At 47.0% G+C, this 26682-nt stretch overlaps 1 long non-coding RNA gene across 2 annotated transcripts in view; it reads right to left on the bottom strand.

Annotated features, from left to right (window-relative positions):
• Positions 1-5625: 5625 nt before the first annotated feature.
• LOC138284675 (uncharacterized) overlaps positions 5626-26682 on the bottom strand; it is a 51387-nt gene continuing 30330 nt past the window's right edge. Inside the window, exon 4 of one of the 2 annotated variants that reach the window (XR_011201441.1) lies at positions 5626-6767. This is a non-coding gene — a long non-coding RNA (uncharacterized lncRNA). Of the gene's footprint in view, positions 6768-11183; positions 11831-26682 lie in introns of those variants that run through there. The other variant, XR_011201442.1, reaches the window with a different exon arrangement.

Here is a 26682-nt window from a genome sequence, read left to right as displayed (position 1 = left end):
TTCTCCTATTTCAAAGCTAGCATCAGGCATTAAAACAGGACCCTTAGATACACTCTTTAATACACTCTGGACCTGTGCATACTACAGAAGCAGGACTGCCCTGCTTCCAATGGACTGCCCTGCTGTCTGAGAAGGGAGACTCGTCCTGCACCATTCGTCCCAGGCTGAAGCAACTCCAAAAGTCAGGACCTCCTGTTCTGAACTGCAGGGACATATCAAGCTCCAGGAGCCTCTCTGCCACGGTGACCTGTCTGGACCTGCAATTGGACCTTCCTGATCTCTGATGGTCTTTCCTAGAGTGAGTTCTAGATCACCAGGAGGTGACTCTCAGGTCATGGATCCCTGGTGTAGTATCAATTGAGGGCCTCCTAGAAGAAAAGGAGAAATCGTGAAGTTTTTGGGCTTTTTGCAACAGCGAATGGACCTGTTCGAGCCTAGATCTTGTCTCTTGCACTGACCACCAACGTGAAGTTCTGGTAAACACAAATATTTTCTCTACAGCAACCAACAGTGATGAGCAGTGACGACCGGCAACTAAGATCTGCACTTTATGCTACAGCATTGACAGCCAGCAGTGACACCAACGTGAAGCTCCAGCAACGACTGTCCGTGATGCCTCATGGGATCTTCGTTCTGCAGTGACGACCGTCGATGACTCCTGGCCTGCTCTTCGTTCTACAGTGATGACCATCCACAACCCTCTGCCTGCTCATCGCGGCCTCCTGGTGCTGGACTTTAGAAGGAAAAGTTTCTAACCTGGACCCTGTATCTTGTCCATGCTCCATCGCGGTCGGCCTGAACTTTCCCCCGGTGTCGCACAGCCAGATAACTTTGAGTGGCATTTTGTGCTTTTAGCTGCTGTGCTTTCCTGAAATCTTTAAAATTGCACATCTCTGTTTTTACAGGTCGGCTATTTGTTGTCTTTGGTGTCAAATAGTTTGTTACATTTTACTCTATTTTTCTAAATTAGTGTGGGATTTTTCATGTACTGCGTTTTCACTTTATTACTGTTTAAGTACTGTATATACTGCCTCAAAGTTAAGCTCGACTGATTTTATGCCACAGCTTAAAGCAGTGGCTTTTGCAGTTCACTCAGACAGGGAGACTGTGACTGTTGCTGGAGAAGAATTCATACCCCCTCAACCAACAACCCAATTTCTCACAATGTTAATCAGGATCCATGAACGGTTACAGCATCCATTTTCTCAACAAATTGTTGACTGGGCATTTTGCATATTAGGCTGATTTGTCCAGATTTGTATGTAGGCCCGAAAGACTTCCAAAGCTGGCAAGCAATTGCGCAATTCCTTCCAGTCCATTTCAAAGGTTTTTCAGATATGGGATCATGGCGCCTGCATATAACAATATGGAGTGGGTCATTTGAAGCAAAGATATCCACAATGCCTGGGATTCTTGTCTAATATGCTGCACTATGGGTTTGATTGCTTGCACGAACAGGAGAAGCAATACAGCACATCCCTGCCTAGTTCCACATGACGCCCGATACTCATTCAAGATGTGACGGCCCATCCTAGCTCCAGCTGTGGGCATAGTGTACAAAAGGTTAACTTATCGGTTATAAATTTGGGGTATTATTTATCAATCCAATGCAGCTAACATGCAGGTCACCTAAACCTCCCTGGTGGTGGGTGGAAACAAACCCTCCCCTATGGAAGAACTGTATAGTTTTTCTAAATGCTGGAACAATTGTGTCATGTATGTGGAATAAAACTCAATAGGGATCCCATCCGAGCTTAGAGTTTTATTCTTAGCAAGCTCTCTGATAGCCCAGCATATTTTACCTGTTGAAATGGAGGCGCCAAGGGCCTCTCTGTCCTCTGCCAGCACTCTGGGCAGTTCTACCTCATCTAAAAGTAAGGCGATGTATGCAGGGTCAGGAGATGTTGGGGCGGTGTATAAGCAGGAATAGAAGTCTCGAAAGGACTCATTGATTTCTTATTGTGTTTAAATCACTCCCTGGATCGGTACATTTATGGACAAAATCGGCAAAGTTTCGTGCCAAACCAGGCGAGTTAGTAGTGCTCCTGATTGATTCACTTCTGTATGTGTTCTCTGAGTGTATGTTTTATAATCGATCATGCAGAGGTGCCCAAGGAGCTCAGCATAGAAAATTCAGGCCTCCTGTAACTCGTCTTCAGCCTCAGCATTGTCGTATCAATCTTTTCAAGTGGGCTCAAATTGTTTTCTATCCTTGCAAGCTCTTGTTCGATTTCCCTACTGGCTCCCATCATCGCACTGATAGGTGTGCCTCTGATCACCACTTTGAAAGCCTCCCACTCCACAAATGGAAAGAAAGCAGTACCTGTGTTCTCAGAGAAATGCGTATCTATGGCAGTGGCAAGTGTTGCTCTAAAGATGGCATGCTCTAAGATGGCCAGTTGTCAAGGCAAAGTAGGGATCGGGCCGGCACATGACCCCATGATAACTTGATTCCCACTGGTTTGTGATCTGAGATTGTCTTCCCTATGTACGTGGTATTGGTTATGTTGGGTTGTAAATGTGTAGGGCAAAGAAATCAATCAAGGTGAGAGTGGAGCATGTGGGAAGAGAGTAAAATGTGTACTCCCTCTCTGCTATATGACAACTGCACCACACATCTGACAGGTTACAGCCCTCCATCCCCCTCCATCCACGATTTTAATGCCTCAGTTTGAAGCACCAGAGCCGTTCTGGTCATTGGAGGATATGACTGGTCCAGGGTCATATTAATGCCAGCATTGAAATCACCACCCAGTACCCAGGGATAAAGTGTCCAGTGCACCAATATGGAAGACAGGTTAGTTCAGTAAACATCCTGGTCGGAATTGGGTGCATATATGCATCCCAGCACAATTGGTGCTCCATCTAAATTTCCTCGTAATAGGACATAGTGCCCCTGTTAAACTACCCTGGTTTTCAGCACTTTGAACAGGACTCCACCTGAAGCCATACTGCAGCGCTGTGCACAAAGGTGTAATAGGAAGTGTGGGCTAACTGTCCCCGCTATTTCTTGCACAACTTCTGGGCCTCAGGAGTGGTGAGGTGGGTTTCCTGTGTGAACACTATGTATGCATGGGGCCTATTTAATTGTGCCCAACCCTATGTCTATTGGATACAGATCCCATGCCCCACACATTCCACATGATGATGTTATAAGAATTCAACATTACAGTAATTTCTTCTGGATTGATTGCTCCTCCCCCCTCCACTAACCCTGCCCTGTGCCCTTCACTGTTATGCCCAAGTAAAACAGTAGGTGACAATAGTTAAAAATAAATTCCAGTCTCAAAATACTCGGTCCAACAATAATCAGTTGTTGGACCAAACTGCTCATACATCAAGAATATTTCAACCAATGTAAAACAATTGCCTTCTCTATTGGGGTATGCGGTTTCAAATCTCTGGTATTCAGAAGAGTTAGATGGTGGAGTCGTGCTCTTCATTTTAGGCCAACCAGAACAAAGGCCCTAGTTCTATACATGTTAAATACAATTAAACATAAAAAACATCATGCATCATGTACCAGGGTATGGATTAATCTGTGCATCATGGCCATATTTTAGTAAATTAGGAAGCAGGCAGGGTACAGATTTTGCAGCCAGTGAGCCGTCTTAGCACATCAATGACTGGAATCAGTCCCCCATCCCGGAGTTGTGAATAACAACCGGCGAGAGGAACCACACCTCACATACAGTACTCACCACCTTCATCCCAGCAAGTCGTGCATCATCTGTGGGTGATCGAGGGGAACAATGCCATGCTGCCAGTAGAGGCACTGCCCTTTGACGAGCTGGTGCTGATGGGCTTTTTGGTGAGTCCCAGGGAGTTCGTCAACCGGATCACTTCCTGCTGTCCTTCTATGGCCTGCTACAGGTAGGGGGCCATCTCCAAGCCAGCCCTATGGGGCACCCCTCGCTGACGTTTCCATGGAGCCCATTGCATTTTGGGCAGTTCGTGTCCTGGCGGCCTCTGACTCTGGGAATCAGGGAAGGGATGATCCAGCCAGTCCCATACCCCTTCTGGTGTATCAAAAAAGAGGATAAGTTGTTCATGAATCACCTTGAGTCTGGCTGGAAATACGAACGCATATTTGAGGCTAGCCATGCGTAAATGTTTTTTGATCTCTTGGAAAGTTGAGGGCCTGTGATGAACAGAAATCTTGCAATCTGGGAACAGGGAGATTATATTGTTCTTCATGAGGAATTGCGCTTCTTCACATGCAGTGCATAGTAGTGTAACAATCTCTAAAATTAAGAATGTTAGCCAATATAGGACGTGGCGGTGCTCCAGGGATACGTTTTCTCGTGGGGACCCAGTCTGCCCTCTCCACCACAAACAGATCAGACAGTCCTGACAGGGCCATCACAGTTCAGAGCTAGTCCTCCGCAAATTCCTGGACACCCACTATACGCACACTGTTCCTGCCAGATCTGCCCTCTACATCATCCATGCAATCCTGGAGCTGTTTCCCCTGTCTGCTCAGGTGTTTGATCTGTGCAGAGTGTTCCGCTGGCATGGAGATAGTGTGGACAGGGTCTGTTCATTTGATTTGACTTTATCAGTGAATTTACATTGGTCATCTTTGAGTAGGCTGATACCAGTCATAATGGCTCTCATTCATTGTTTAGTTGCCATGTGGACTCTCAATTTCCTGGAGAATAACATTAAGTATATCCATTTGGGGGACCAAGTCTGTAGGGGGGACGTAGTCATCTGCTGTCTTGGTCAGTGAGCTGTCTGAGAGGGTGGACTGGGAGCAGGAGTGGAGCGCCTCTTTTCCAGTTGTGTTCCTTGTGTGACCCATGGTGTTGGTCAGCAGTCTGGGCCCAAGCATCCGGGGGTGATGGTGCTCCCTCCATATCCCCTTCATTCCCAGATGTCCTGGTGTTTCTGTGGGGCCCTTAGGGTTTTAGAGGCTCGTGCCCACTGCAGCCAGGTAAGTCTTAGACCTGGGGGAGTGAGCCACATGCAGTCTATGGGCAGGAGTCTGAGTCAGCAACACTCTCCAGGACCCATATGTGGTGAGATGGTGGGTCAAGAGTTCTCGCCCCGGATGCCAGAGACTCTGGTCCGAGCAGTTAGCTCCCCAAAGTTGCCAAAGTGTAGCTCCTCAGATAATCCACTGTACCGATTATGGGTGCTTCTATCCAATGAGTTTGGCAAGCTGCATTAAACGGACAAAGATAGGGTCCAGTGGCCCCCCCCGGCACTCCAGATCATCAGATCACCTACAGCTGATCGCCCTTGATCAGAGGTATCTGTGTGGTTTTGAAAGTCAGAACTGATCACTGGGTGACAGTCGCAATGAGGGGATACCAGTGCAGTAGGGATCTTCACCTTCTTCCGGGTTACTCTCCAGTCGGTCAGCACATTGGTGTCTCACTGGAATGCAGCAGAGGGGCCCCCCTCTGATTGTGTACTTCCTGAGTCGCCAAACTGTAATCTGCTGGGCTACCCCCAGTGCTCCTGGCACTCACCACAAGGTGTTGTCAAAGGCCATGAAGACCACCTCTGGGCCCGCCGTGCTGCATGTTTTGCCACTGTTCAACAGGCCACATAGGCTTCACAGGTCTACCTGTAGGTATCCCTCTTTAAGATGCCACATAGTGGGTTGCTCCAGTGCAGCATGCAAGTCAGTCTATAGATTGCGGCCTCATTGTGTCCCTCATACAGTGGTGATCACCTGCTGCGCAGGGGAAGCCCCAGGTCTAGAGGCGCACCTGCTCCCTCGAGGCCAGGGCAGTGCTTCGCCAGGTAGGGCCAGCATTAACAGGCCCACCTGCACCATTTCTCACCTCATTTGGCGTGGGAGCTGCCAGTAACTGAGTCACCAGGCTTGCACCCCGATACGTCACAAAGCTGAGGGTGTCCACCCATCCATGACACTGGGCCCTGTACTCAGCCCGTATGTTGTAGGTGACTTTGGTCCAGCAAACATCTTCCTCCCAACATGTGGGGCAGAAATAGTCAGAGTTTCCTGCAGACTGCTGCTGATCTTCCACTGACCAGAGTCTGGCAAAACAGCAGGGCCCTCGATGTTGGGAGAATCAAGGCCCGATGGTGCCGATCAAGGGTTTAGTGTCATGTATTTTACAGCCCAGGTCCAGGAGCCATTGAATTATTCTGCCTCCATCTTAAGTGGTTGGCCACGCCCCCCATTCAACATTGGCCTAACATTCAAACCATATTAGAAAATAACTCAAAAAAATGTAAAGTGTGGAAAATCACTTTGTTTCATAATAGACAAAAACCTCAACCCACAATCCTCCAAATATGCACAGCCAAAGAGCACAACATCAACTCAAACTGATGAAAGTTATGAAATACCTAAAACCAGAAGTAGTCAGACAAGTGACAAATTACTAGTACTTTCAAGACTACTTATGGCAATTCCCTTTCATTGGACTTTTTAAAAATCCACCTAGCAACCGCCAAGGCAACTCTTAATGCAGCAGCTAGAATTATCTTCAGGAAGAGGATATAGGATCATATATGTTCTCTCATGATTACCTTACATTGGTTTCCAATCAATGCAGAAGACAATTTAAACATTCCTTTATCACAAAAAAGCTCTTAAAAGAGGAACCCTAAAATATCTGTTCCACAATCTCTACATAGCAAGTGGCCAGTTATCACTCAGAAGCTCAGATATTTATCTACTTGAGAAAATATGAAATCAATAAAACCATGAACATGAAGGTGTATCTGATCCATTCATTGTAACTTGTAGAGTTAGGATCCAGGATTGGGAAATGTGAATTGGACAACTGAAAAGGAAAAAAAAAGTGTGAAGTTAATAATTTAGATGACTGCACATTCTAAACATGAAAAATAATACTTCATTAAACTTGGGAAACATTTCAAGTAATCTATTTAAGTCAGAAAACCAAATTTTGAGGTGAGGCAATGCTCACTTCCTTGTGTATAATAAAATGAGGACTTTCCAACATTAGCACATAAAAACCCCACATTATATGTCAAGGCTGGAGACTTAGGCCCATATTTATACTTTTTGACGCAAAACTGCACTGGCGCAGTTTTGCGTAAAAAATATTACCGCCGGCTAACGCCATTTTGGTGCGCCGTGCGGGCGTCATATTTATACTTTGCCGCACGGCGGCGCAAACAACAGGTGGGAGTCATTATTTTTGACGCACACCGCGGCGTCAAGTCGTAAAGGAAAACGATGTTAACGCGGCTGAAATGACTGTGGGTCGATTTCCGACACCGCAAACTGGATATGCGCCGTTTTTTTTGATGCAATAGCGTCGAAAAACACACCGAACACAGCCATTTCACCAGAGGAGAGCCAAAATGGATCCCAGATGCCACTACAGACACCAGGAAGATGACAGCAGACCAGCCAGGAGGACCCACACAAGAACCAGGACACTTTTAAGAAGAAAAGAAAGTGTCGCTTCAGTGCAGAGGAGCAGGAAATCCTGGTTAAAGAGGTGACGGAACACCAGCACCAACTGTTTGTCACATCAAAGTTGCCAATCAGTAGGAGAGAGGCTATATGGCAACAAATTGTCGATAAGATTAACAGTGTGGCTGAAGTACGCAGAACAGTCATCGAGTGCAAGAAACGCTGGCATGACTGCAAATGCAGGACCAAGGAAAAGATGGCCAGGAACAGAAAGGCAGCACTGCAGACTGGAGGGGGGAGTCCAGCACACCAGGTGGCCCTGGACCACATGGAGGAGATGGTCGCAGCCGTCATCCCTGAGGAGATCGTCACAGAGATTCAAGGACAGGACAGCGCAGACTACCAGGAGACAACGCACATGCAGGGTAAGTCGCATGGGGAATTAAAATGCAATAATGTCATCTACAACCGGGGGGGGATACCGACCACTAAATGCATGGAAGTCATCCAATACATGGAGTGGCATGGGTAAAGGGGCATGGCAGGGGGACATGGCCCGTTCTGAGAAGACCTGGGGCACACCATTACACAACACCAACAACAGTCCCATGGGGGCATGCTGTCATGTCAACGATGGAGCAAAGGGAAAGCCACGACAGGAGGGAAGGCCACTACGTCAAACTGACATCCTGGCACTCGTCAGCCAACATACCTCCTACATTAACTAGGGCCCTATTAGCAATCCTCTAGCCAAACCGACAACTGCAATGTAACTGCGACAACAGTTGCCACTACCACCTCTGATCTGTGTGCAGCTCAAGTAGCCAATGGCAGTAACCTCCCCATGGAACATACATACCTAAATTAGGGGGTGAGGATGACATCTGCAACAATCTCCTGAAACAAGACAAAGGCCCCAGTACACTCAAATGTCAATGCCCATAGTTGTCACAAACATCAGCCATAGTAAACAACAATAGGAGCGACACAGCACTAAGGACACACCCATGCTGCGTATGTCAGGCTCCATCCTGTGCCTGGCTAACAAGGCAACATCACAAATGTCATACTGCTCAGACAACAGCATTGAGGAGGGGACACATGAAACTGGTCACTGAAATACACCTGCACAGTCAGAGGACGAAATAGGACACTGATACGACTATCAGGGCAATCCAATGTAACACACATTACCCAACATCAGCAGGACCCATTAACAATGTCAACATCCATATCAGATCACAACATTGCCATGCGTAGGATATGCAACATGTCAATTACATTTAAGTCGATGTGAACGATCAGGGATTGGGGCAGGTCCTGATAGTTAAGTGTGCTGCCAGGGCCATCAGAACACCCACAGCCAGTGAAAGGTCTCACCATGAGAATGGATATACACGGAGGGTCGAGTAGGAAAAGAAGGTGGCAATTCTCTTTTTGGCATAAAGCAACACCTAGAGGTGATGAGGCTGACAAGTCTGATAACTCAATAACATACATGTGACACACAGGTGGGGCATAGGCCTGAAACAATGCCCATCTGAAGGACTGCAGATATTATTACAAAACAAGATCACAAAGTGAATTCATCAAAAGGCAGGCACGTCACGTCAAAATTGTCACAACACAGACACACTAATTGTACCCTGTTTCATTGCAGAGGAAGATGGATCTCCTGCCGATATGCCTGTCCCAGATTTCCCTGATGACATGGATGACGAGCCGATAAACATTCCCCAGGAGAAAATCCAAAAGGTCCTTGAAACCCTCCAGACCCCACCTTCAGTCACAAGGAGGAGCACAGAACAAGCAGCCATCGCAGAGGATCCACCCAACACCCTAATTGTAAGACCTGCCAGCTCCAATACAGCTGAGGACTCAGACGACACTGGCACCAGCTTTGAGAGAACTGTAGTTGGAGTACAGCGGGAGCTGGCCAAGGAGGTGCGGGTGGGGATGCAAAATATAGCAGCCAGCCTTGAGGGGGTGCGTTCGTGCATGATGTCATCTGCAGATCAGGCAGCAGCTATGCAAGCCCTAACATCTATCTTGCAGGAACTGCAGAAAACCCAGAAGGAAATCAGCACAGCTGTAATACAGTTGACCCAACACCTATAACAGCAATCCTGTCAATGCGTGCACGAATGCAACATAGAACCCCTCAGGGCCGACCTGGCTGCCTACCATCGTGATGTGGCTGCTATTCTCAAGAACCAGCAGGCCCTCCTTGCAGCAGTACTGCCCTTAAGACCTTCACAGGGAGCAGCCACTGGGATGTCTGACTCCACTGAGGTGTGTGTTGCCCCTTCACAACCAACAACAACAAGGACAAAGCAGGCAACACACACATCAGAAGAAGAAGACATGGAACAGATCACATTCACAAGGAAAATGACCCGGAAGCACTAGTCCCTGCCACATGGCCAACTATTACCAAAGTCCTGCATTTTGAAACATGACAGTCTTACCACAACTGTACTCAAGCACTGTTCTGCTAACCACTGTATAACTTGTCACCCAGCCCAGTCATTGTCTCTCTCCTACTCATTGGCTAAGTCTGTCCCTCTGCACTGTCTGAAACAGCAACCCCAGCATGACAAAAGCATTTTGGTAAACCCTTGTGTTAGATCACAATGGAAGATATCACTATAATGGACTCACAATCATGGACAATGTACATATAGCACTACAGCACTTTTCAATAAATAGCACTTACACAACAAATCTGTCTCTGGGTAATGTGACATATCAACTGCGCAGTAGATAATTGAAATGTCCCTACTGTCAAATAATGTAGCTTGTCAATACAACTGTCCAGATATTATGTAGTTAGAGAAATCTGCACAGTGACCATGATTGCATCATACTCTGCCCATCCTGAGGGAATAATCTGATGAAGTGAGAAACCATACACCACCATGCTGTGTTGGACAGAAGAATGCTTCCCCAGGGGATAACTAAGTCATCAAATAGTACCCGCTAAATGTTGTCAACGTGCAAAAATAACACAATAAACATGCCACACTAATCTAAGTAAACACTAAAAAAACTGCACAAATGAAGGTGTCTGAGTTAACATACAAATAGGTAATCATGCCGAACTGTGTCACAAATGATGTATGAGGGTCATGAAGACAAGAATACAAGATTGTCAATGAGAACTCATCTTATAAGGGTGTGCATGATCATCACACTGCAGTCAGACCTAAAACTGTTTCCCCAATATCAAGTCTGGAAGCACTGTTAGGGACTTTGAAAACACACTTATCAACAGAAACACATTGTCATCCATATTAACTGTGATTGGTGGTTGCAACAAAGGGTAGACACTTTGCAAGGTAGCTCTGGGTTAGCTGCCAATCGTACAGCTCAGTTGGGATTTGTTTGTAGCACTGGACACAGATGTTATAGTACAAAAGAGATGTACACGGAATCCAAACCCACGATCAAGTACCATTCAACACATACTATTAAGGGGTAACCAAATATTTATTAAAAGCTAACCATAGATGAGGAAACTGAGGGAAAAATCTTACCTACCCTTATCTACCCTGACTACTCATTACCCACAACTGTTCCTAACTAACCTAAGCTACACTTACTTATCACATGTAACGAAACGTTCTAAACATCTACCCCCCACCCCCCTTATGAGACGGGACACATTGAGGACAACACATACTAACCTAAACACATACTATACTATCCTAAACAAATATATTTTTTTTTGGTAATTTTGTTTTTAATGTTTTTTGCTTTTTTTTCTTTTTTTTACACACAAGAACCGCAACATAGCCCACCACCTACCCACCCACACATGTAATAAGTCAAAAAAGAAACAAGCATGACCACCTACCCCCCACCCACTAACACTGACTAAACTAACAGCCTATACTAACCTAACACTAAGCCCCCTAAGCCCACTAAGTATAAGAACAAGGAAAGAGGAGGGAGGGGAGGGTATCATGTCCATCTATTCAACTGTCTAGAGGTTGGCCCTCCGGAGGGTCCTCTTGATATCCTTGACCCGCTGTTTAATGTGCTGCACGTCCCGGCTCAGGTGGCTCACCTTGCGCAGCACTTTGTCCATCTTGTTTTCAAGTCTATTGAAGGCCGCAGGGTCAACAGCTGGAGCAGTGGCAGTCTGGGTACCGGTGGAAGAGGTCTGTGTGGGCTGTCCGGCACCGGAGGCAATGCTGGGGCCAGGAAGTCCAGCAGATGTAGATTCAACAGAGGCAGCTGTGGGTGGGGCCACCTGGCTCAGATTGGTGGTTGTTTCTGTGGTGGCTGTGATGGGCACAGTAGGCCCACCCTGTGGGAAGGCTCGCCATGCCCCGGAGGCACGTTCATGGCGATATCGCCGGGCCATCAATCGGAACCCCGACACCACCAGCAGGATGTGCTGGTATTGCATGGCCTGACGCTGAAATTCATGGACCTGGTCTGGAGTCATGTTAGCTGCTGTGAAGACAAATGCAGATATGCCACATTAGTAACTGCATTGTGTGAAACAGCACAGCAAGTTAATCAGAGATTACATCTACTGTACTTCTAACAGCTCATATCACGATACAGAGCATCGAATGTCCCTGAGGAAGTGCATGGCAGGCCAGACAACAAAGGTCACATCACACAAAGCACATTCATAACCCACAAGATGGGTAACAACTAGCCTTGACTTGCAATCTGAGTTCTGACAGTTAACATCTAAGAATCATGCTGCATATCCTCCACCAAGAGCTGGGCTACAAATGTCAGTGTACGGAAAGTAAAACTAAAGCCACATGGTCTGCAAGTTGTAACTGGACTTTCCAGTATGGTACCAAGTGCCAAACCTGAGTGTGTATACTAGTATGCAACCAAACCGTCACTTCTTCACAGGTATGTGTAACATACTGGTAGCATCAATACTAGGTACCCCATTCACAAACCCATGGCCGTGTTTGAGGGGGGGGCGGTGGATACACAACTATAATTTGCCAACAACATGTACACCGAGGAGTGTATAGGCTAATCCACACATGTTTGTCTCTACAGACACACCACAGGTAAGGTCTATCTACATTTTGGAGGCAGCAAACCCTAGAGCACTCATAGGGTCAGACATGTCAGGAAAATCAAAACTTAGGGCCTGATGTAGCAAAGAGATTGCACCTCGCAAATAGCGAAAATCGCCGTTTGCGAGGCGCAAATGCCTCTTTGCTATGCAGAAATGCATTTTGCGAGTCGGATCCGACTCGCAAAATGCATTTCCGACTCGCAAATAGGAAGGGGTGTTACCTTCCTATTTGTGACTTGCAATGCAATTCAATTACATTTGCAGTTACCATCCACTTGAAGTGGATGGTAACCCAGTCGCAAACGGGAAGGGGTCCCCATGGGACCCCTTCCCCTTTGTGACTGGATAAAAAAATATTTTTTCAGAGCAGGCAGTGTTCCAAGGGACCACTACCTGCCCTGAAAAAATCCGAAACTAAAGGTTTCGTTTTTTTTTTTCAAAGTGCAGCTCGTTTTCCTTTAAGGAAAACGGGCTGCACTTAGAAAAAAATAAACTGCTTTATTAAAAAGCAGTCACGGACATGGTGGTCTGGTGTCTCCAGCAGGCCACCATCCCCATGAGTGCCCCTACTCGCAATGGGGTTGCAAACTGCGACCCACCTCATTAATATTAATGAGGTGGGACTTTGCGACCCCATTGCGAGTTGCAGAAGGTGTCTGAGACACCTTTCTGCATTCCAAATTGCGACTTGCAATTTGCGAGTCGCACGGACTCGCAAATTGCAAGTCGCAATTTGGAGTTTTGGTACATCTGGCCCTTAGTACACAACATATACTTCCAGTGAGGCCTGACTTACATCAGACACAGAGTTGCTAGAACACCCATGATCATGAATTGCATGCACACCTAGGCCATTACACTCAGGTTCCACAGACTTGATGCACTACATGTGGAAGTACATGATGCTAGGAGGTTCTGCCTACTGTTTCAAAATTACGTAGGTAAATAGTGAAGCAGATGTCTATTGGGAAGCTATTAGCTCCACCAATCTTAGAGAATGTGGGTCTGACAGGCTGACTAAATAAGGGCTGAATTCCATTGCGACTCTTGGTGATACAAGTGTCAGAGACATGACTATCCCCTGTACTCACAGTGGGGCCTACAAGGATGTCCTACAATCCCTACATGATACCATTGGATACGCATTGGCTAACTCAAAACATGTGAAAACTGCATTCCCACTCATGGAACAAGTGAAAAACTTGCCACAGCATCACACCTTGCTATGCGTCCAACTCACACGAGTCCTTAACCGCTTAGGTGCGGGCGTCGGCCACTGGCCGACGCCCACACACCCTCCCTGGTGCGGGTCACGACCAGTGGCCGACACCAGGAAGGGCATTAATAAATCCTCGGGTGCGTCGCACCCGAGGATTTATTTTTTATTTTTTTTCCCCCCCCGGGAGACACGGAAGCTACCGTGTCTCCCCCCGCCCCCCACCCGCCCCTTTGAGACGTCAGCGCGCCGCGAGGCGCGCTGACGTTGCAAAGGTGTTTTCCCCATGAAAGCAGGAAGCAGCCTTGCGGACGCTTCCTGCTTTCATGGGGAAAACGGCCTTTTTCACGTTCGGGAAGGCCTCGTAAGAAAGGGGAGAGTCTCCCCTTTCTTACGAGGCCTTCCTGAAAGTGTTTCCTGGCCCCCGATCGCAGCACAGCTGCGATCGGGGGCCAGGAAACACTTTCAGGAAGGCCTCGTAAGAAAGGGGAGACACTCCCCTTTCTTACGAGGCCTTCCTGAAAGTGTTTCCTGGCCCCCGGTCGCAGCTGTGCTGCGATCGGGGGCTAGGAAACACTTTCAGGTTTCCTGGCTCCCCCGATCGCAGCACAGCTGCGATCGGGGGGGTCAGGAAACATTTTGAAAAGGCCTCGTAAGAAAGGGGAGACTCTCCCCTTTCTTACGAGGCCTTCTGAAACTGTTTCTGGCCCCCGATCGCAGCTGTGCTGCGATCGGGGGCCAGAAACAGTTTCAGAAGGCCTCGTAAGAAAGGGGAGAGTCTCCCCTTTCTTATGAGGCCTTCTGAAACGGTTTCCTGGCCCCCGATCGCAGCACAGCTGCGATCGGGGGCCAGGAAACCCCACTAGACTCCAGGGATTTCACTTTTGGGGGGCAGCCCCCCCCCGGAAAACGGGCCGCCCCCCCCCGGATAATTTTCCGAAAAAAATAAAAAGGTAGGTGCCCCCTGGGGAGGGGGGGGGGCGCGATCGCGCCCCCCCCCCCCAGGGGATTTAAAAAAAAAACAATGAAATGACAGGGGGTCGCCCGTGGCAATTTTTTTTTTAGATGTTGTAGGGTTTCCCTGGGGGCCATTTTGGCCCCCAAGGAAACCATACAACAACTAAAAAAAAATATATGTATATATCTATATATATATATCTATGTAGATAGATATATCTAGGTACATGGATATATCTATAGATATATCTATGTAGATATATATTTATATATATATATATATTGGTAGATCTGTATCAAAGAGATTTATAAAGCGCGCTACTCACCTGTGAGGGTCTCAAGGCGCTGGGGGGGGGACGGGGGGGAGGGAAAGGGGCTAGGAGGTTCACTGTTCAAAAAGCCAGGTTTTGAGGCCCTTCCTGAAAAGAAGTAGGTTTTGGGTCTTGCGAATGTGGGTTGTGAGTGCGTTCCATGTTTTGGGTGCAATGTAGGAGAAGGATCTGCCCCCGGTGGTGGTGTGTTTGATGCGGGGGTCAGAGGCGAGAGAGAGGTCAGCTGAACGGACGTTTCGTGTGGGGGTGTGGAAGGTGACTCTCGTTGAGGTAGGCAGGGCCTGTGTTGTGGAGTGATTTGTGTGTGAGGATGAGGATCTTGAAGGTGATCCTTTTGTCAATGGGGAGCCAGTGGAGGGATTTGAGGTGTGGAGAGATGTGTTCGTGTCGGTGGAGGTCGAGGATGAGTCGTGCTGCTGAGTTCTGGATGCGTGTAGTTTGCACTTGAGTTTTAGAGTGGTGCCGGCGTAGAGGGCGTTTCTGTAATCAAGCCTGCTGCTGATGAGTGCGTGAGTGACAGTTTTTCTGGTCTCTGTGGGGATCCATTTTAATGTTTTTCAGTATACAGATTTTGTTGAAGCATGAGGAGGTAAGAGCGTTGATTTGTTGGGTCATAGAGAGGGAGGAGTCTAGGATGATGCTGAGGTTGCGTGCGTAGTTGGCGGGGGTGGGTGCAGGGCCTTGCGTGGTGGGCCACCATGGGGGGTCCCAGGTTTTTTTGGTGAGGGCCAAAGAGGATTATTTCGGTTTTGCTTGAGTTGAGTTTCAGGTGGTTGGCTGTCATATATACATCACTTTTGTCAATATGTGTGTGGTTTCCCTGGGGGGAAAAGGGTCCGACTTGTCTAGTGGCAGTTTTAGTGCCATAAAGAAGCGCAGAAGGTTTATATGCCTACTGCAAAGAGCACATCTGTATTTTATGTAAATAGCTGAGTACATTAGTAAAGTCTATGGAGAGATGAAGGGCACTTTTGCTGGGTGGTAATGAGGGAATCCGAGGAGGAGGGGGTGGGAGCACCAATAATGATTGTTGGACTGGGCGCAGGAGGTGCTAAAGACTGTGACGAATGGTATGTGACAAGGTGTTTTTTGAGTGTCTTGAAAGTACGTGCTGATTGAGGGAAGAAGCGCAGGTAAGGTGGCCTCTACTGTTGCACGTATCTCACACACACCATCGATTTTGTGACTGTCTACGTAGGCTAGTGTTTTAGAGCAACAGTTTAGCCAATAGCAGAGATGGCATCTTGATGGATGACTGCTGCCTGCACTCGGGTTATAGAGGACCGCTCTGACATAGGATCAGAGACTGAGACATCAGATACTGAGACAGCATCTGAGGGATATGACAATGGCGCAGACTCTGGGAGTGATTTTTCAGTCAGAGGAGTCCCATTCGAAAACTCCTCTTCCAGTACATTATGAGGGAGGTGATGAGGACAGTCCTGCTGTCCCTTCGCAAGCTGTTCGTGCAACTGGGTAATAGTGGGTTAGGCCAACCCAGAGAGCAGGTGAATGTGGCGGCAAGCAGAGAGAGAGTGCTCTCTTGGGAGCTCACCAATTTAGTTCAGCCCCAAATTCCACCACCCAAATCATATTGTGGAGACATCAAAATTGTCTATGGCAAAACAAACTGGTTTTGTAAGGCAGGCACCTGTGTTTTTGGTCCTGGATTCGGCGGCCATATAGAGAAACACACTAAACCCAAACATTTCTGGAAACTAGACATTCGGGGGAGTCCACAGAGGTGTGACTTGTGTGGATTCCCCAAAGTTTTCTTACCCAGAATACCCTGCAAAGCTGAAATGTTGAGAAAAAACTCTATTTTTCTCGCATTTCTGTCACACAAACTACAGGAATATGCTGGGATCCACAACATTCCTACCACCCAGTGACTCCTCACCTGTCCTGATAAAAACACTACCCCACTTGAGTGCCTACACCTAGTGCCTGTGTCAGGAATGGATCACCCCAGGGTCAACAGCTGCTCACGTAAGGACCAACATTGACCGTTGTGTGATCTATTCCTGTCGCAGGCACCAGGCCTAACCACACAAGTGAGGTATCATATTTATCGGGAGACTTGGGGGAACGCTGGGTGGAAGGAAATTTGTGGCTCCCCTCAGATTCCAGAACTTTCTGTCACCGAAATGTGTGGAAAACGTGGTATTTTAGCCACATTTTGAGGTTTGCAAAGGATTCTGGGTAACAGAACCTGGTCCGAGCCCCACAAGTCACCTCATCTTGGATTCCCCTGGGTTTCTAGTTTACAAAAATGTGCTGGTTTGCTAGGTTTCCCCAGGTGCCGGCTGAGCTAGAGGCCAAAATCCACAGGTAGGCACTGTTTTCTATGAAAAAATGTGATGTGTCCACGTTCTGTTTTGGGGCATTTCCTGTCGCGGGCGCTAGGCCTACCCACACAAGTGAGGTATCATTTTTATCGGGAGACTTAGGGGAACGCCGGGTGGAAGGAAATTTGTGCCTCCTCTCAGATTCCAGAACTTTCTGTCACCGAAATGTGAGGAAAACTTGTTTTTTTAGCCACTTTTTGAGGTTTGCAAAGGATTGTGGGTAACAGAACCTGGTCCGAGCCCCGCGAGTCACCCCTCCTTGTATTGCCCTAGGTCTCTAGTTTTCAGAAATGCACAGGTTTGGTAGGTTTCCCTAGGTGCCGGCTGAGCTAGAGGCCAAAATCTACAGGTAGGCACTTCTCAAAAAACACCTCTGTTTTCTTCCAAAAATTTTGATGTGTCCACGTTGCGCTTTGGGGCGTTTCCTGTCGCGGGCGCTAGGCCTACCCACACAAGTGAGGTATCATTTTTATCAGGAGACTTGGGGGAACGCCGGGTGGAAGGAAATTTGTGGCTCCTCTCAGATTCCAGAACTTTCTGTCACCGAAATCTGAGGAAAACTTGTTTTTTTAGCCACTTTTTGAGGTTTGCAAAGGATTCTGGGTAACAGAACCTGGTCCGAGCCCCGCGAGTCACCCCTCCTTGGATTGCCCTAGGTCTCTAGTTTTCAGAAATGCACAGGTTTGGTAGGTTTCCCTAGGTGCCGGCTGAGCTAGAGGCCAAAATCTACAGGTAGGCACTTCTCAAAAAACACCTCTGTTTTCTTCCAAAAATTTTGATGTGTCCACGTTGCGCTTTGGGGCGTTTCCTGTCGCGGGCGCTAGGCCTACCCACACAAGTGAGGTATCATTTTTATCGGGAGACTTGGGGGAACGCTGGGTGGAAGGAAATTTGTGGCTCCTCTCAGATTCCAGAACTTTCTGTCACCGAAATGTGAGGAAAACTTGTTTTTTTAGCCACTTTTTGAGGTTTGCAAAGGATTCTGGGTAACAGAACCTGGTCCGAGCCCCGCGAGTCACCCCTCCTTGGATTGCCCTAGGTCTCTAGTTTTCAGAAATGCACAGGTTTGGTAGGTTTCCCTAGGTGCCGGCTGAGCTAGAGGCCAAAATCTACAGGTAGGCACTTCTCAAAAAACACCTCTGTTTTCTTCCAAAAATTTTGATGTGTCCACGTTGCGCTTTGGGGCGTTTCCTGTCGCGGGCGCTAGGCCTACCCACACAAGTGAGGTATCATTTTTATCGGGAGACTTGGGGGAACGCCGGGTGGAAGGAAATTTGTGGCTCCTCTCAGATTCCAGAACTTTCTGTCACCGAAATGTGAGGAAAACTTGTTTTTTTAGCCACTTTTTGAGGTTTGCAAAGGATTCTGGGTAACAGAACCTGGTCCGAGCCCCGCGAGTCACCCCTCCTTGGATTGCCCTAGGTCTCTAGTTTTCAGAAATGCACAGGTTTGGTAGGTTTCCCTAGGTGCCGGCTGAGCTAGAGGCCAAAATCTACAGGTAGGCACTTCTCAAAAAACACCTCTGTTTTCTTCCAAAAATTTTGATGTGTCCACGTTGCGCTTTGGGGCGTTTCCTGTCGCGGGCGCTAGGCCTACCCACACAAGTGAGGTATCATTTTTATCGGGAGACTTGGGGGAACGCCGGGTGGAAGGAAATTTGTGGCTCCTCTCAGATTCCAGAACTTTCTGTCACCGAAATGTGAGGAAAACTTGTTTTTTTAGCCACTTTTTGAGGTTTGCAAAGGATTCTGGGTAACAGAACCTGGTCCGAGCCCCGCGAGTCACCCCTCCTTGGATTGCCCTAGGTCTCTAGTTTTCAGAAATGCACAGGTTTGGTAGGTTTCCCTAGGTGCCGGCTGAGCTAGAGGCCAAAATCTACAGGTAGGCACTTCTCAAAAAACACCTCTGTTTTCTTCCAAAAATTTTTATGTGTCCACGTTGCGCTTTGGGGCGTTTCCTGTCGCGGGCGCTAGGCCTACCCACACAAGTGAGGTATCATTTTTATCGGGAGACTTGGGGGAACGCCGGGTGGAAGGAAATTTGTGGCTCCTCTCAGATTCCAGAACTTTCTGTCACCGAAATGTGAGGAAAACTTGTTTTTTTAAGCCACTTTTTGAGGTTTGCAAAGGATTCTGGGTAACAGAACCTGGTCCGAGCCCCGCAAGTCACCCCTCCTTGGATTCCCCTAGGTCTCTAGTTTTCAGAAATGCACAGGTTTGGTAGGTTTCCCTATGTGCCGGCTGAGCTAGAGGCCAAAATCTACAGGTAGGCACTTTGGAAAAAACAGCTGTGTTTTCTATAAAAAAAATAGGATGTGTCCATGTTGTGTTTTGGGGCATTTCCTGTCGCGGGCACTAGGCCTACCCACACAAGTGAGGTATCATTTTTATCGGGAGACTTGGGGGAACACAGAATAGCAAAACAAGTGTTATTGCCCCTTATCTTTCTCTACATTTTTTCCTTCCAAATATAAGAGAGTGTGTAAAAAAGACGTCTATTTGAGAAATGCCCTGCAATTCACATGCTAGTATGGGCACCTCGGAATTCAGCGATGTGCAAATAACCACTGCTCCTCAAAACCTTATCTTGATCCCATTTTGGAAATGCAAAGGTTTTCTTGATACCTCTTTTTCACTCTTCATATTTCAGCAAATGAATTGCTGTATACCCAGTATAGAATGAAAACCAACTGCAGGGTGCAGCTTATTTATTGGCTCTGGGTACCTAGGGTTCTTGATGAACCTACAAGCCCTTTATATCCCCGCAACCAGAAGAGTCCAGCAGACAAAACGGTATATTGCTTTCAGAAATCTGACATCGCAGGAAAAAGTTACAGAGTAAAACATAAAGAAAAATGGCTGTTGTTTTCAGCTCAATTTCAATATTTTTTTATTTCAGCTGTTATTTTCTGTAGGAAAACCTTGTAGGATCTACACAAATGACCCCTTGCTGAATTCAGAATTTTGTCTAGTTTTCAGAAATGTTTAGCATTCCGGGATCCAGCATTGGTTTCGCACCCATTCCTGTCACTAACTGGAAGGAGGCTGAAAGCACCAAATATAGTAGAAATGGGGTATGTCCCAGTAAAATGCCAAATTTGTGTTGAAAAATTCGGTTTTCTGATTCAAGTCTGCCCGTTCCTGAAAGGTGGGAAGATAGTGATTTCAGCACCAGAAACCCTTGGTTGATGGCATTTTCAGGGAAAAAACCACAAGCCTTCTTCGGCAGCCCTTTTTTCCCATTTTTTTGGAAAAAACAAAATTTTCACTGTATTTTGGCTATTTTCTTGGTCTCCTCCAGGGTAAACCACAAACTCTGGGTACCATTAGAATCCCTAGGATGTTGGAAAAAAAGGACGCAAATTTGGCATGGTTAGCTTATGTGGACAAAAAGTTATGAAGCCCTAAGCGCGAACTACCCCAAATAGCCAAAAAAGGGCTCAGCACTGGGGGGGAAAAGGCCCAGCAGCTAAGGGGTTAACCAGCAAACACAACACATAACAGACATATCAACACTTACTGTAGTGGTCGGGGTCCTCAAATGCCGCCACCTCTCCCACAGTGTAGGGCGCCGGTCCACCTGTAAGGTATGGAAGGAAGAAATGTGCTCAAAATCTGGGCACAGTGCAACATTTTCAGTATCATTTACAATGTGTAGGCTGAATAAGTAAATGGCAGCCATTCAGACATGATGGTACTGCATCTGATATTTCACGGCCAACTTGTACATAGCATGGGTCTCCTGTGACAGTTACACACATATCTGCACACATACATTGGCCCTAACTATCATGTGGTTGCAAACTTGCCCCATAATTGGTGAGCACTAAAAAATATGGAGTGTGATCGTCTCATCATGTGCATCCAAGAGAAACATCCAACGCCTGGTTACTTGAGGACTGCATTACCAGTCAAACATGCCTTGTGGCCATGACACATTTAGTGCACATAGGCCCAATGTACAGAGGGAGGGGCAGGGACTCCTGTAAGCCATCCTGTTGTTACAGTATAGTCAATTGATGTGGCCCAGCTATGGTGATTTGCACCAACCATGGAGATGTAAAGCCATGTGCATACACTTGGACTGCCATCCATATTTGGATTGTGGCTCAACCAATTCCAACAAACATCTTACGATGTTAGCTGAAGGCACCTTACACCTTTACACAATGTATTCAAATCATGAACTGACATTTATCCAAAAAGATTAAGAAACACAATAATCCCACACATTCATAGTACTTCTGTGAACGCTTTCCTTCCACACTCACCAGACTCACATGAGACCAATGTTTGAGCCACTTTGCTATTATAAATTGTCGTGAAGGCAGCACTCATTTTCAGCATCATGTAGTGATTCTAAAGTCAGTCTAGCAATTGCGTCACCATAGTTGGCCTAAATGTTGGTACATCTGTACTTCTCTGTCAATAATACCCTATATAGACATGATTGGCTCCTATTTTGTTAGCTGTGCTGACAGAAAGGCCGCACCAATTTCCTTCATGGTAAAGTTACCTGTAAGTTTGCTGAGTATGTGCTACCTGACAGCTAGCAATTGTGATCCTTGCCAAAGTGCATCAATGATCCCCTTATATGTCCCCAAAATTACACACAGTCATCAAGTTAGCTGGCAGACATTGCACTAATCCACTGATGTCACTACAGAGCATTTATTTGTGCACAATAACAATAGTTGTACTCACCAACAGTGCCACCAATCATGATTCCCAGGTGGTCCAAGAGATCCTGCTCCCTGGTGATGAGGTCAGCCCACCAGTGCTTCAGCTGGTGGTCACTCCTCTGGCTGGCATACACACGCTGCAGATGATGCAGCACCTTTCCCCACCGGATTCTGCGCGCCTCTGTCGGGTACCCCTGTATGACCCTGCCCCCTGCCTGGATCATGAGCGGCAAGAAATGTGTCACCAGCCAGATGAAGCCCCCCAACTCCTCTTCCCCCATCCTGCCAAGACGTGGCCTACCAGACATACTTATAATTGAAGAGAAGGAATAGGGGTAAAAGAAATAGAAAGGGGAAATGGGTGAAAGTAGGGGTAAAAAGACAGAAAAAAAGTAAAACTAAACACTAAAAGCGCCCAACTATCCCCAAATTAACACTACCCACAACAGACTCCCACAAACAAGAAATACACAAGATAAATGGACAAATGTAGACAAAACACAGTACTACAGTATACACAAACAAAATGTATTTCACAAAAGGACTTTACAGATATCACACAGGACAAATACAGCACAAAATCTCTGGACAACACTCTCTACACAGCCACACAGTCTAGAAGGATCATAGACTGCAAAGTGAAAGTGAAAGTACACCCACTGTACATGATCTGTAAACAGGATATCCTATTACATCACTTCCTGAATGAAAAGTCCTGCCTTTTTTCGCGTAATGCGTCATTTTTTGTTACACAAAACTGTATTTGCGTCATTTGTTTTGCCGCACAGACGTGAATATTAACCCGCATCCGCATCCTCTGATACATGGACTGTACAAATATCTGAATGCGGGCTATATTTCACTCCTGTGCATCAAAAGAAATTACGCAAATACAGTTTTGGTAAACAAAAAATGACGCACACCGCTAGGAACGTCAAAATTACAGTGCATTAACTGGTTTGGGGCATTTTTACTTGTTTTTTGGTTATTTTACATTTGTAACACATCAGAGATTGGCTAATTGAAGACAGTATGGTGTTGATGGTGTATGTTCACATGTGTGACATCATACTGCATCGGAACATCATCCACTACACCCTTTACAGTATGTTTACAGTTGGCTGACGTCATAGATGGTCATAAGTGTGGCCTACATATATGTGTGGCACAAATTGTGCATGTTTGCCATAAGGAGAGGATAGCAATGTGACGCACATATGTACAATATCTAATTGCCTTTGGCTCAAAATGTGCGCTTTGACAACTAATTTGTTGGTTGACCAGGTGTGTGTGTACATCACATGAAGCATTATTGTACATTTGGTTGTATGAATGTGACGTCCATGTGTCCAACCCTAAGATGCAAGTAAAAATTGGAATGAGCAAGGGCATGTGTTAGTCATACATGTAACAACACCCGCAAAGTATACTTCCAAGTTTTAGGGTCATGTAGACACCACATGTGACATAGCATGCACCAGATGGATGGCAGATACATGTTCATGTCAAAAGTCCACAATTTCTACATCCTATGTCCTAGAGTATTGGTAAGAGCTTCCTAGGCACTGGTTGATGAATCCCACAGTGAGTCATACACATGCATTGAGGAAGTGGGTACCATGTTGTTTGCACAGACAGACAATGGTCAATCTCATATGTATGATGACACCACAGTTGAGGCCATAGAAGTAAGCCCCAACTATCAAGTGGCTGTGATGGACCAGCATACAAGACAGCACGTGTCCACATATTTCCAGTGATCAATTGCACAAAGGTGTCTTGTTCATGTGTGTGGTCCAATGATGATCCTGTAGATTGTTTGGGATGTAATTTGTCACAGTTCGGACCAGGACTCATCATGAGTCAGTGGCAGCTATTCCTGTAACTACTGAGTATCCTTTGTTGATCAATGTGAGTAAAGTAGATGTGGACATGTGAACCAACATGTGGATGGTCCCACCCTGTCACTAAAGACGTGTAATGAGACAGTCAGCAGGGCAACCTTGGTGTGCTGAGTTAGATAATGTCTCAATTGTCATGTTCCGGCAGGTGTCATTACAACATTTGTACACAGGTTGGCCTCTGCAATTCCCACTGCATCTGGGAACATCATAGCCTCTGTGCTGTTTATTCTCGCAGCTATTCACCACACACGGCCCATCACTATGTTGTGCGCACTGTGATGCTGTGTGTGAACTGTCATGGTTCTGACATTTGTGTATTAGTCATGTACATTATCAGAGGTTGCTGGTTGTGCTGAAAGCTCCGTACCCAAGCCCTGCCTATGACCCTGGGACACTGTCACACTTTGTCATTCATGCATAAATGCAACCCAGAAAAGGGATGGGCCATGAATTTTGCATTTCCAAGAGGATTTAACTCAAATGGTACGGTTAAAAGGCAGATGATGCTATACAATGTATTTGTGTATGCATGGTAGAAGCCCATGCCCAATGCCCCCTGATGAATGGCAGGTTTGCTAACGCAAGTGTGGAACATATGTAGACACAGGGATACTTTAGTGTGACGCACAGACAGTTGCCAGTCAGGCTGACAGAATGCAAGATGATTCAGGAGCCAGCTACTGGACAAGTTACATAATCAGTGGTCTGACTGAGACTGTTTGGAGGGCAAACTAGACAGTTGACATGTCAATCTGTGTATGTAATGTGTTTTTGAAGGTGACAAATGAACCCAAGGGCTGTGTTACACGGCTTAATTACTATCAATGGTTGACGATGTATTTGACATAATGGCAACTCCTATGCTGTTCCAGGCATCATCAGGGCAGTGCTTTTTGTAATGGGTGGTGTGCATGGAGGTGATCACTGGTGTGGGCTGCATCTGTTTCTCACCAGTCCTGTAGGTGAGACTTGCATTCTAAGGGCCAACAGACATTTTCACAAGGGGAAGCAATCTATGGGGGTCATTCTGACTTCCGCCGGCCGCGGTAACCGCGGTGCCGGCGGGAGCCGCCAGAATACCGCTGCGCGGTCAGAAGACCACCGCGGTTATTCTGTGTTTCCCGCTGGGCTGGCGGGCGACCGCCAGAAGGCCGCCCGCCAGCCCAGCGGGAAACCCCTTCCCACGAGGAAGCCGGCTCCGAATGGAGCCGGCGGAGTGGGAAGGGTGCGACGGGTGCAGTAGCATCCGTCGCGATTTTCAGTGTCTGCATGGCAGACACTGAAAATCTTTTAGGGGCCCTCTTACAGGGGCCCCACGACACTCCTCAACGCCATCCTGTTCCTGGCGGTCACAACCGCCAGGAACAGGATGGCGGTGAGGGGGTCGGAATCCCCATGGCGGCGCAGCAAGCTGCGCCGCCATGGAGGATTCCTCAGGGCAGCGGAAAACCGCCGGGAGACCGCCGGTTTTCCGTTTCTGCGGTCAGAATGCCCTTGGGAGCACCGCCAGCCTGTTGCCGGTGCTCCCGCGGTCGTTGACCCTGGCGGTCAATGACCGCCAGGGTCAGAATGACCCCCTATATGTCCTAACAGGGCTTTGAAACTAGAAGACAGTGTATAAATTGACCTGACATCCATGCAGTCAGATGTTCTTTGACAATGGCATACCTTAGGAAAGGGTGTAGCACACTGGTTTGCTAATGTTGGTCTGTGTTTGTAGAGGAGGTATTATCAGGGTACACATCTTAGTATTCCAGGGACCTCTTCCGACAGGTGGGTTGTGACCAGGTGCATGGGTGTGTCAGGAGTTAGGAAATAGGCTGACATGTACATGGAATGTCATGTGCGCAATGCATGTCATATGTGTGGCACTTGTGCTGTCTATGTTCTGCTTCTAGGGAACTCTACTCACAGATATTCCTTGCAAATATTGGATGCAGTTGGACTTACTGCTGTCAAGGGTCTTGTCAGACATTCCTGTTAGTGAGGCTTGTTTTCCCCTTATTGAGTGATGGTGTCATAGTTGTGTGCTATATGCTGCATTGGACCTTGCTTTCAACATGTATGTGTGAAATAGTTGTGGTCCTCTGCTATAGGCCTTCAAAGGAGATATGTACATGATATATGTCATTAAGAGTGTGTGTGTATGTGACCATTGTATGTTAGGCATCACATAAGCTCTGGGATGTTCCGTGTCCTACTCAGTATCTCAGCAATGCTCCATGAGGCAACACTCTTATTCTGATAAGTAGAGATGAAGGTGTGTAAAAAGGAATAGCCAGACCATGATATGGTGATTATAATAGGTGTTTATTTACATTAGTTAACTAAAGTGGTGAAGATGATCATATTTAGAATTAATTATTTACAATCTGTTGCCGCCTGCGTATACCAGCAGCTGTGTTCTGTAGTTCCCCCTCCTGTTGCAGGCCAGCATCCTCCTCTTCCTCCTCCTCAGGCATGTGTGGCTCTGGTTCCAGGAGGGGAATGTTTCTTCTGATACCAATGTTGTGCAATATTGCACATGTGAGGATGATCCTACAGACCAACTTGGGGGAATATAGGAGGCTACCACCAGTGATGTCGAGGCAACGGAACCTTGACTTGAGGATGCCGACAATGCTGCGTGTCCTCCTATGGGCCTCGTTGTATGCACGCTTTGCAGCTGTACTCGGGTTGCCAAATGTTGTCATAATCCATGGCTGGATGCCATACCCCCGATCAGCTGCAAAAGAAAATGAATGGGATCATGTTGATGTAGATGGCACTATTGAAAAGACCTTTAATGGCAGTAGTTGTCTTGTGTTGTCTGTGAC

This window comes from Pleurodeles waltl, chromosome 3_1 (assembly GCF_031143425.1).
Source record: "Pleurodeles waltl isolate 20211129_DDA chromosome 3_1, aPleWal1.hap1.20221129, whole genome shotgun sequence".
Classification (NCBI taxonomy): domain Eukaryota; kingdom Metazoa; phylum Chordata; class Amphibia; order Caudata; family Salamandridae; genus Pleurodeles; species Pleurodeles waltl.
This window is presented reverse-complemented; position numbering and strand designations above follow the sequence as displayed.